Genomic DNA, 11,528 nt, shown 5'->3' with positions numbered 1-11,528 from the left:
AAAAACAGCTAGGAAGCACAATTTAGCAGTGGGTTGCAGAGAAAAAGAAATATGCTGGCAAAAAAATCCAATTGAGTGATTAAACAGCTCTTCATTTTCTGGCTTTATTTTTATGCTAACAAATTTGTTCTCTGAAAAGTGTCCACAAAGCCAAGTATCTAATTAACATCTTTGTAGGGATGGTTTTTCACCTATTACTAAATTAAACTTGCTTCATTGGAAAGGCAGCAAGATGCATCCTCATTTCAATATCTACTGAAATAATACAGGTTGACACCAGGAAACATTAACGCCACTGCATCCTTGCTGCTTTCTCATGTGGAAGTCTGTTTAATGTGAAAACAAGGTGATATCTAATTAGCACACAGGTAAGGAATTAAGAAAATCTTTATTTAAGGGTGAAGATGTTTCTCACAAAATCGTTGCCCCAATGCATCATTGAAATTCAAGCTGGAAAGATGATTTTAATATATCACTTGTACATTTTGTATTGCTCTTCTGGTGACAATGTAGTTTGCTTTTGTCAATTACCATTTTAATAATCGGGTAAAGAAAATTAATTGGATTTTTGAAAGAAAACAATACTGTCAATATACTATTAAAACAAATTAAAATGGTAAAAGTTAATGTACTTTAAGTAAAAATAAAAGAGCAAAAATATCAATCCCAGTTTTGGATTACTTTAATTAACAAAAAAAAATGCATATAGCAGAGGATAGTTTCAATCTGCCTACCTCTGGGTTATGGACCCAGCATGCTTCCATTACAGTACTCTGCTGCACATGTAAGTGCAAGAGATCCTGAAGCACTCACTCATCATGGGAAAGTACCAATGTGTTTCTTCATTGGTTGATGGAAGAAACATCTTACAAAAACTCTCCACATTATTGACTTTTTAAAATGTTTCTAGGAATCGTTCTAGATGAATGCTTATTAGCCTTTGTCAGTAAGTACTTTTGCAAAGTGTCACTGTGGCGCAATCAGTTAGTGTGTAAGGCTATTAACCAAAAGGTTGGTGGTTCAATCCCACCCAGGGACTTAATTGACCTTGTTATCAGATTTTGGTGATCTTTAAGTAGACAAGTCAAAATTTCAAACCCCCTGTTATGGTGTAGGGTACCTGGCCTTCTCTGATGTAGTTAGATTTGATTCAGTGATTTTATAAAAACAGCTAGGAAGCACAATTTAGCAGTGGGTTGCAGAGAAAAAGAAATATGCTGGCAGAAAAATCCAATTGAGTGATTAAACAGCTCTTCATTTTCTGGCTTTATTTTTATGCTAACTAATTTGTTCTCTGAAAAGTGTCCACAAAGCCAAGTATCTGATTAACATATTTGTAGGGATGGTTTTTCATCTATTACTAAATTAAACTTGCTTCATTGGAAAGGCAGCAAGATGCATCCTCATTTCAATATCTACTGAAATAGTACAGGTTGACACCAGGAAACATTAACGCCACTGCATCCTTGCTGCTTTCTCATGTGGAAGTCTGTTTAATGTGAAAACAAGGTGATATCTAATTAGCACACAGGTAAGGAATTAAGAAAATCTTTATTTAAGGGTGAAGATGTTTCTCACATAATCGTTGCCCCAATGCATCATTGAAATTCAAGCTGGAAAGATGATTTTAATGTATCACTTGTACATTTTGTATTGCTCTTCTGGTGACAATGTAGTTTGTTTTTGTCAATTACCATTTTAATAATCGGGTAAAGAAAATTAATTGGATTTTTTAAAGAAAACAATACTGTCAATATACTATTAAAACAAATTAAAATGGTAAAAGTTATTGTACTTTAAGTAAAAATAAAAGCTAAAATATCAATCCCAGTTTTGGATTACTTTTATGAACAAAAAAAAATGCATATAGCAAAGGATAGTTTCAATCTGCCTACCTCTGGGTTATGGGCCCAGCATGCTTCCATTGCAGTACTCTGCTGCACATGTAAGTGCAAGAGATCCTGAAGCACTCACTCATCATGCGAAAGTACCAATGTGTTTCTTCGTTGGTTGCTGGAAGAAACATCTTACAAAAACTCTCCAGATTATTGACTTTTTAAAGTTTTTTTAGGAAACGTTCTAGATGAATGCTTATTAGTCTTTGTCAGTATGTACTTTTTGCAAAGTGTCTCTGTGGCGCAATTGGTTAGTGTGTTCAGCTATTAATCAAAAAGTTGGTGGTTCAATCCCACCCAGGGACATAATTGACCTTGTGATCAGATTTTGGTGATATTTAAGTAGACAAGTCAAAATTGCAAACCCCCTCTTATGGTGTAGGGTACCTGGCCTTCTCTGATGTAATCAGAGTTAGATTTGATTAAGTGATTTTATAAAAAAAACAGCTAGGAAGCACAATTTAGCAGTGGGTTGCAGAGAAAAAGAAAAATGCTGGCAGAAAAATCCAATTGAGTGATTAAACAGCTCTTCATTTTCTGGCTTTATTTTTATGATAACAAATTTGTTCTCTGAAAAGTGTCCACAAAGCCAAGTATCTGATTAACATTTTTGTAGGGATGGTTTTTCACCTATTACTAAATTAAACTTGCTTCATTGGAAAGGCAGCAAGATGCATCCTCATTTCAATATCTACGGAAATAATACAGGTTGACACCAGGAAACATTAACGCCACTGCATCTTTGCTGTTTTCTCATGTGGAAGTCTGTTTAATGTGAAAACAAGGTGATATCTAATTAGCACACAGGTAAGGAATTAAGAAAATCTTTATTTAAGGGTGAAGATGTTTCTCACAAAATCGTTGCCCCAATGCATCATTGAAATTCAAGCTGGAAAGATGATTTTAATATATCACTTGTACATTTTGTATTGCTCTTCTGGTGACAATGTAGTTTGTTTTTGTCAATTACCATTTTAAAAATCGGGTAAAGAAAATTAATTGGATTTTTGAAAGAAAACAATACTGTCAATATACTATTAAAACAAATTAAAATGGTAAAAGTTATTGTACTTTAAGTAAAAATAAAAGCTAAAATATCAATCCCAGTTTTGGATTACTTTAATGAACAAAAAAAAAATGCATATAGCAAAGGATAGTTTCAATCTGCCTACCTCTGGGTTATGGGCCCAGCATGCTTCCAGTGCAGTACTCTGCTGCACATGTAAGTGCAAGAGATCCTGAAGCACTCACTCATCATGCGAAAGTACCAATGTGTTTCTTCATTGGTTGCTGGAAGAAACATCTTACAAAAACTCTCCAGATTATTGACTTTTTAAAGTTTTTCTAGGAAACGTTCTAGATGAATGCTTATTAGTCTTTGTCAGTATGTACTTTTTGCAAAGTGTCTCTGTGGCGCAATCGGTTAGTGTGTTCAGCTATTAATCAGAAGGTTGGTGGTTCAATCCCACCCAGGGACGTAATTGACCTTGTGATCAGATTTTGGTAATATTTAAGTAGACAAGTCAAAATTGCAAAACCCCTCTTATGGTGTAGGGTACCTGGCCTTCTCTGATGTAATCAGAGTTAGATTTGATTAAGTGATTTTATAAAAAAAACAGCTTGGAAGCACAATTTAGCAGTGGGTTGCAGAGAAAAAGAAAAATGCTGGCAGAAAAATCCAATTGAGTGATTAAACAGCTCTTCATTTTCTGGCTTTATTTTTATGATAACAAATTTGTTCTCTGAAAAGTGTCCACAAAGCCAAGTATCTGATTAACATCTTTGTAGGGATGGTTTTTCACCTATTACTAAATTAAACTTGCTTCATTGGAAAGGCAGCAAGATGCATCCTCATTTCAATATCTACGGAAATAATACAGGTTGACACCAGGAAACATTAACGCCACTGCATCTTTGCTGTTTTCTCATGTGGAAGTCTGTTTAATGTGAAAACAAAGTGATATCTAATTAGCACACAGGTAAGGAATTAAGAAAATCTTTATTTAAGGGTGAAGATGTTTCTCACAAAATCGTTGCCCCAATGCATCATTGAAATTCAAGCTGGAAAGATGATTTTAATATATCACTTGTACATTTTGTATTGCTCTTCTGGTGACAATGTAGTTTGTTTTTGTCAATTACCATTTTAATAATCGGGTAAAGAAAAGTAATTGGATTTTTGAAAGAAAACAATACTGTCAATATACTATTAAAACAAATTAAAATGGTAAAAGTTATTGTACTTTAAGTAAAAATAAAAGAGCAAAAATATCAATCCCAGTTTTGGATTACTTTAATTAACAAAAAAAAATGCATATAGCAGAGGATAGTTTCAATCTGCCTACCTCTGGGTTATGGACCCAGCATGCTTTCATAACAGTACTCTGCTGCACATGTAAGTGCAAGAGATCCTGAAGCACTCACTCATCATGGGAAAGTACCAATGTGTTTCTTCATTGGTTGATGGAAGAAACATCTTACAAAAACTCTCCAGATTATTGACTATTTAAAGTTTTTATAGGAAACGTTCTAGATGAATGCTTATTAGCCTTTGTCAGTATGCACTTTTGCAAAGTGTCGCTGTGGCGCAATCAGTTAGTGTGTACAGCTATTAACCAAAAGGTTGGTGGTTCAATCCCACCCAGGGACATAATTGACCTTGTTATCAGATTTTGTTGATCTTTAAGTAGACAAGTCAAAATTTCGAAAACCCCTGTTATGGTGTAGGGTACCTGGCCTTCTCTGATGTAATCAGAGTTAGATTTGATTCAGTGATTTTATAAAAACAGCTAGGAAGCACAATTTAGCAGTGGGTTGCAGAGAAAAAGAAATATGCTATCAAAAAAATCCAATTGAGTGATTAAACAGCTCTTCATTTTCTGGCTTTATTTTTATGCTAACAAATTTGTTCTCTGAAAAGTGTCCACAAAGCCAAGTCTCTGATTAACACCTTTGTAGGGATGGTTTTTCACCTATTACTAAATTAAACTTGCTTCATTGGAAAGGCAGCAAGATGCATCCTCATTTCAATATCTACTGAAATAATAAAGGTTGACACCAGGAAACATTAACGCCACTGCATCCTTGCTGCTTTCTCATGTGGAAGTCTGTTTAATGTGAAAACAAGGTGATATCTAATTAGCACACAGGTAAGGAATTAAGAAAATATTTATTTAAGGGTGAAGATGTTTCTCACAAAATCGTTGCCCCAATGCATCATTGAAATTCAAGCTGGAAAGATGATTTTAATATATCACTTGTACATTTTGTATTGCTCTTCTGGTGACAATGTAGTTTGTTTTTGTCAGTTACCATTTTAATAATCGGGTAAAGAAAATTAATTGGATTTTTGAAAGAAAACAATACTGTCAATATACTATTAAAACAAATTAAAATGGTAAAAGTTATTGTACTTTAAGTAAAAATAAAAGCTAAAATATCAATCCCAGTTTTGGATTACTTTAATGAACAAAAAAAAATGCATATAGCAGAGGATAGTTTCAATCTGCCTACCTCTGGGTTATGGACCCAGCATGCTTCCATTACAGTACTCTGCTGCACATGTAAGTGCAAGAGATCCTGAAGCACTCACTCATCATGGGAAAGTACCAATGTGTTTCTTCATTGGTTGATGGAAGAAACATCTTACAAAAACTCTCCACATTATTGACTTTTTAAAATGTTTCTAGGAATCGTTCTAGATGAATGCTTATTAGCCTTTGTCAGTAAGTACTTTTGCAAAGTGTCGCTGTGGCGCAATCAGTTAGTGTGTAAGGCTATTAACCAAAAGGTTGGTGGTTCAATCCCACCCAGGGACTTAATTGACCTTGTTATCAGATTTTGGTGATCTTTAAGCAGACAAGTCAAAATTTCAAACCCCCTGTTATGGTGTAGGGTACCTGGCCTTCTCTGATGTAATCAGAGTTAGATTTGATTCAGTGATTTTATAAAAACAGCTAGGAAGCACAATTTAGCAGTGGGTTGCAGAGAAAAAGAAATATGCTGGCAGAAAAATCCAATTGAGTGATTAAACAGCTCTTCATTTTCTGGCTTTATTTTTATGCTAACTAATTTGTTCTCTGAAAAGTGTCCACAAAGCCAAGTATCTGATTAACATATTTGTAGGGATGGTTTTTCACCTATTACTAAATTAAACTTGCTTCATTGGAAAGGCAGCAAGATGCATCCTCATTTCAATATCTACTGAAATAATACAGGTTGACACCAGGAAACATTAACGCCACTGCATCCTTGCTGCTTTCTCATGTGGAAGTCTGTTTAATGTGAAAACAAGGTGATATCTAATTAGCACACAGGTAAGGAATTAAGAAAATCTTTATTTAAGGGTGAAGATGTTTCTCACAAAATCATTGCCCCAATGCATCATTGAAATTCAAGCTGGAAAGATGATTTTAATATATCACTTGTACATTTTGTATTGCTCTTCTGGTGACAATGTAGTTTGTTTTTGTCAATTACCATTTTAATAATAGGGTAAAGAAAATTAAGTGGATTTTTGAAAGAAAACAATACTGTCAATATACTATTAAAACAAATTAAAATGGTAAAAGTTATTGTACTTTAAGTAAAAATAAAAGCTAAAATATCAATCCCAGTTTTGGATTACTTTAATGAACAAAAAAAAAATGCATATAGCAAAGGATAGTTTCAATCTGCCTACCTCTGGGTTATGGGCCCAGCATGCTTCCATTGCAGTACTCTGCTGCACATGTAAGTGCAAGAGATCCTGAAGCCCTCACTCATCATGCGAAAGTACCAATGTGTTTCTTCATTGGTTGCTAGAAAAAACATCTTACAAAAACTCTCCAGATTATTGACTTTTTAAAGTTTTTCTAGGAAACGTTCTAGATGAATGCTTATTAGTCTTTGTCAGTATATTCTTTTTGCAAAGTGTCTCTGTGGCGCAATCGGTTAGTGTGTTCAGCTATTAATCAAAAGGTTGGTGGTTCAATCCCACCCAGGGACGTAATTGACCTTGTGATCAGATTTTGGTGATATTTAAGTAGACAAGTCAAAATTGCAAACCCCCTCTTATGGTGTAGGGTACCTGGCCTTCTCTGATGTAATCAGAGTTAGATTTGATTAAGTGATTTTATAAAAAAACAGCTAGGAAGCACAATTTAGCAGTGGGTTGCAGAGAAAAAGAAAAATGCTGGCAGAAAAATACAATTGAGTGATTAAACAGCTCTTCATTTTCTGGCTTTATTTTTATGATAACAAATTTGTTCTCTGAAAAGTGTCCACAAAGCCAAGTCTCTGATTAACACCTTTGTAGGGATGGTTTTTCACCTATTACTAAATTAAACTTGCTTCATTGGAAAGGCAGCAAGATGCATCCTCATTTCAATATCTACTGAAATAATACAGGTTGACACCAGGAAACATTAACGCCACTGCATCCTTGCTGCTTTCTCATGTGGAAGTCTGTTTAATGTGAAAACAAGGTGATATCTAATTAGCACACAGGTAAGGAATTAAGAAAATCTTTATTTAAGGGTGAAGATGTTTCTCACAAAATTGTTGCCCCAATGCATCATTGAAATTCAAGCTGGAAAGATGATTTTAATATATCACTTGTACATTTTGTATTGCTCTTCTGGTGACAATGTAGTTTGTTTTTGTCAGTTACCATTTTAATAATCGGGTAAAGAAAATTAATTGGATTTTTGAAAGAAAACAATACTGTCAATATACTATTAAAACAAATTAAAATGGTAAAAGTTATTGTACTTTAAGTAAAAATAAAAGCTAAAATATCAATCCCAGTTTTGGATTACTTTAATGAACAAAAAAAAATGCATATAGCAGAGGATAGTTTCAATCTGCCTACCTCTGGGTTATGGACCCAGCATGCTTCCATTACAGTACTCTGCTGCACATGTAAGTGCAAGAGATCCTGAAGCACTCACTCATCATGGGAAAGTACCAATGTGTTTCTTCATTGGTTGATGGAAGAAACATCTTACAAAAACTCTCCACATTATTGACTTTTTAAAATGTTTCTAGGAATCGTTCTAGATGAATGCTTATTAGCCTTTGTCAGTAAGTACTTTTGCAAAGTGTCGCTGTGGCGCAATCAGTTAGTGTGTAAGGCTATTAACCAAAAGGTTGGTGGTTCAATCCCACCCAGGGACATAATTGACCTTGTTATCAGATTTTGGTGATCTTTAAGCAGACAAGTCAAAATTTCAAACCCCCTGTTATGGTGTAGGGTACCTGGCCTTCTCTGATGTAATCAGAGTTAGATTTGATTCAGTGATTTTATAAAAACAGCTAGGAAGCACAATTTAGCAGTGGGTTGCAGAGAAAAAGAAATATGCTGGCAGAAAAATCCAATTGAGTGATTAAACAGCTCTTCATTTTCTGGCTTTATTTTTATGCTAACTAATTTGTTCTCTGAAAAGTGTCCACAAAGCCAAGTATCTGATTAACATATTTGTAGGGATGGTTTTTCACCTATTACTAAATTAAACTTGCTTCATTGGAAAGGCAGCAAGATGCATCCTCATTTCAATATCTACTGAAATAATACAGGTTGACACCAGGAAACATTAACGCCACTGCATCCTTGCTGCTTTCTCATGTGGAAGTCTGTTTAATGTGAAAACAAGGTGATATCTAATTAGCACACAGGTAAGGAATTAAGAAAATCTTTATTTAAGGGTAAAGATGTTTCTCACAAAATCATTGCCCCAATGCATCATTGAAATTCAAGCTGGAAAGATGATTTTAATATATCACTTGTACATTTTGTATTGCTCTTCTGGTGACAATGTAGTTTGTTTTTGTCAATTACCATTTTAATAATAGGGTAAAGAAAATTAAGTGGATTTTTGAAAGAAAACAATACTGTCAATATACTATTAAAACAAATTAAAATGGTAAAAGTTATTGTACTTTAAGTAAAAATAAAAGCTAAAATATCAATCCCAGTTTTGGATTACTTTAATGAACAAAAAAAAAATGCATATAGCAAAGGATAGTTTCAATCTGCCTACCTCTGGGTTATGGGCCCAGCATGCTTCCATTGCAGTACTCTGCTGCACATGTAAGTGCAAGAGATCCTGAAGCACTCACTCATCATGCGAAAGTACCAATGTGTTTCTTCATTGGTTGCTGGAAGAAACATCTTACAAAAACTCTCCAGATTATTGACTTTTTAAAGTTTTTCTAGGAAACGTTCTAGATGAAAGCTTATTAGTCTTTGTCAGTATATTCTTTTTGCAAAGTGTCTCTGTGGCGCAATCGGTTAGTGTGTTCAGCTATTAATCAAAAGGTTGGTGGTTCAATCCCACCCAGGGACGTAATTGACCTTGTGATCAGATTTTGGTGATATTTAAGTAGACAAGTCAAAATTGCAAACCCCCTCTTATAGTGTAGGGTACCTGGCCTTCTCTGATGTAATCAGAGTTAGATTTGATTAAGTGATTTTATAAAAAAACAGCTAGGAAGCACAATTTAGCAGTGGGTTGCAGAGAAAAAGAAAAATGCTGGCAGAAAAATACAATTGAGTGATTAAACAGCTCTTCATTTTCTGGCTTTATTTTTATGATAACAAATTTGTTCTCTGAAAAGTGTCCACAAAGCCAAGTATCTGATTAACATATTTGTAGGGATGGTTTTTCACCTATTACTAAATTAAACTTGCTTCATTGGAAAGGCAGCAAGATGCATCCTCATTTCAATATCTACTAAAATAATACAGGTTGACACCAGGAAACATTAACGCCACTGCATCCTTGCTGCTTTCTCATGTGGAAGTCTGTTTAATGTGAAAACAAGGTGATATCTAATTAGCACACAGGTAAGGAATTAAGAAAATCTTTATTTAAGGGTAAAGATGTTTCTCACAAAATCATTGCCCCAATGCATCATTGAAATTCAAGCTGGAAAGATGATTTTAATATATCACTTGTACATTTTGTATTGCTCTTCTGGTGACAATGTAGTTTGTTTTTGTCAATTACCATTTTAATAATAGGGTAAAGAAAATTAAGTGGATTTTTGAAAGAAAACAATACTGTCAATATACTATTAAAACAAATTAAAATGGTAAAAGTTATTGTACTTTAAGTAAAAATAAAAGCTAAAATATCAATCCCAGTTTTGGATTACTTTAATGAACAAAAAAAAAATGCATATAGCAAAGGATAGTTTCAATCTGCCTACCTCTGGGTTATGGGCCCAGCATGCTTCCATTGCAGTACTCTGCTGCACATGTAAGTGCAAGAGATCCTGAAGCACTCACTCATCATGCGAAAGTACCAATGTGTTTCTTCATTGGTTGCTGGAAGAAACATCTTACAAAAACTCTCCAGATTATTGACTTTTTAAAGTTTTTCTAGGAAACGTTCTAGATGAATGCTTATTAGTCTTTGTCAGTATATTCTTTTTGCAAAGTGTCTCTGTGGCGCAATCGGTTAGTGTGTTCAGCTATTAATCAAAAGGTTGGTGGTTCAATCCCACCCAGGGACGTAATTGACCTTGTGATCAGATTTTGGTGATATTTAAGTAGACAAGTCAAAATTTCAAAAACCCCTGTTATGGTGTAGGGTACCTGGCCTTCTCTGATGTAATCAGAGTTAGATTTGATTCAGTGATTTTATAAAAACAGCTAGGAAGCACAATTTAGCAGTGGTTTGCAAAGAAAAAGAAATATGCTGGCAAAAAAATCCAATTGAGTGATTAAACAGCTCTTCATTTTCTGGCTTTATTTTTATGCTAACAAATTTGTTCTCTGAAAAGTGTCCACAAAGCCAAGTATCTGATTAACATCTTTGTAGGGATGGTTTTTCACCTATTACTAAATTAAACTTGCTTCATTGGAAAGGCAGCAAGATGCATCCTCATTTCAATATCTACTGAAATAATACAGGTTGACACCAGGAAACATTAACGCCACTGCATCCTTGCTGCTTTCTCATGTGGAAGTCTGTTTAATGTGAAAACAAGGTGATATCTAATTAGCACACAGGTAAGGAATTAAGAAAATCTTTATTTAAGGGTGAAGATGTTTCTCACAAAATCGTTGCCCCAATGCATCATTGAAATTCAAGCTGGAAAGATGATTTTAATATATCACTTGTACATTTTGTATTGCTCTTCTGGTGACAATGTAGTTTGTTTTTGTCAATTACCATTTTAATAATAGGGTAAAGAAAATTAAGTGGATTTTTGAAAGAAAACAATACTGTCAATATACTATTAAAACAAATTAAAATGGTAAAAGTTATTGTACTTTAAGTAAAAATAAAAGAGCAAAAATATCAATCCCAGTTTTGGATTACTTTAATTAACAAAAAAAAATGCATATAGCAGAGGATAGTTTCAATCTGCCTACCTCTGGGTTATGGGCCCAGCATGCTTCCATTGCAGTACTCTGCTGCACATGTAAGTGCAAGAGATCCTGAAGCACTCACTCATCATGGGAAAGTACCAATGCGTTTCTTCATTGGTTGATGGAAGAAACATCTTACAAAATCTCTCCAGATTATTGACTTTTTAAAGTTTTCTAGGAATTGTTCTAGATGAATGCTTATTAGCCTTTGTCAGTATGGACGTTTGCAAAGTGTCTCTGTGGTGCAATCGGTTAGTGTGTTTGGTTATTAACCA

Source organism: Pseudophryne corroboree, unplaced genomic scaffold (genome assembly GCF_028390025.1).
Source record: "Pseudophryne corroboree isolate aPseCor3 unplaced genomic scaffold, aPseCor3.hap2 scaffold_2200, whole genome shotgun sequence".
Lineage (NCBI taxonomy): Eukaryota > Metazoa > Chordata > Amphibia > Anura > Myobatrachidae > Pseudophryne > Pseudophryne corroboree.
This window is presented reverse-complemented; position numbering follows the sequence as displayed.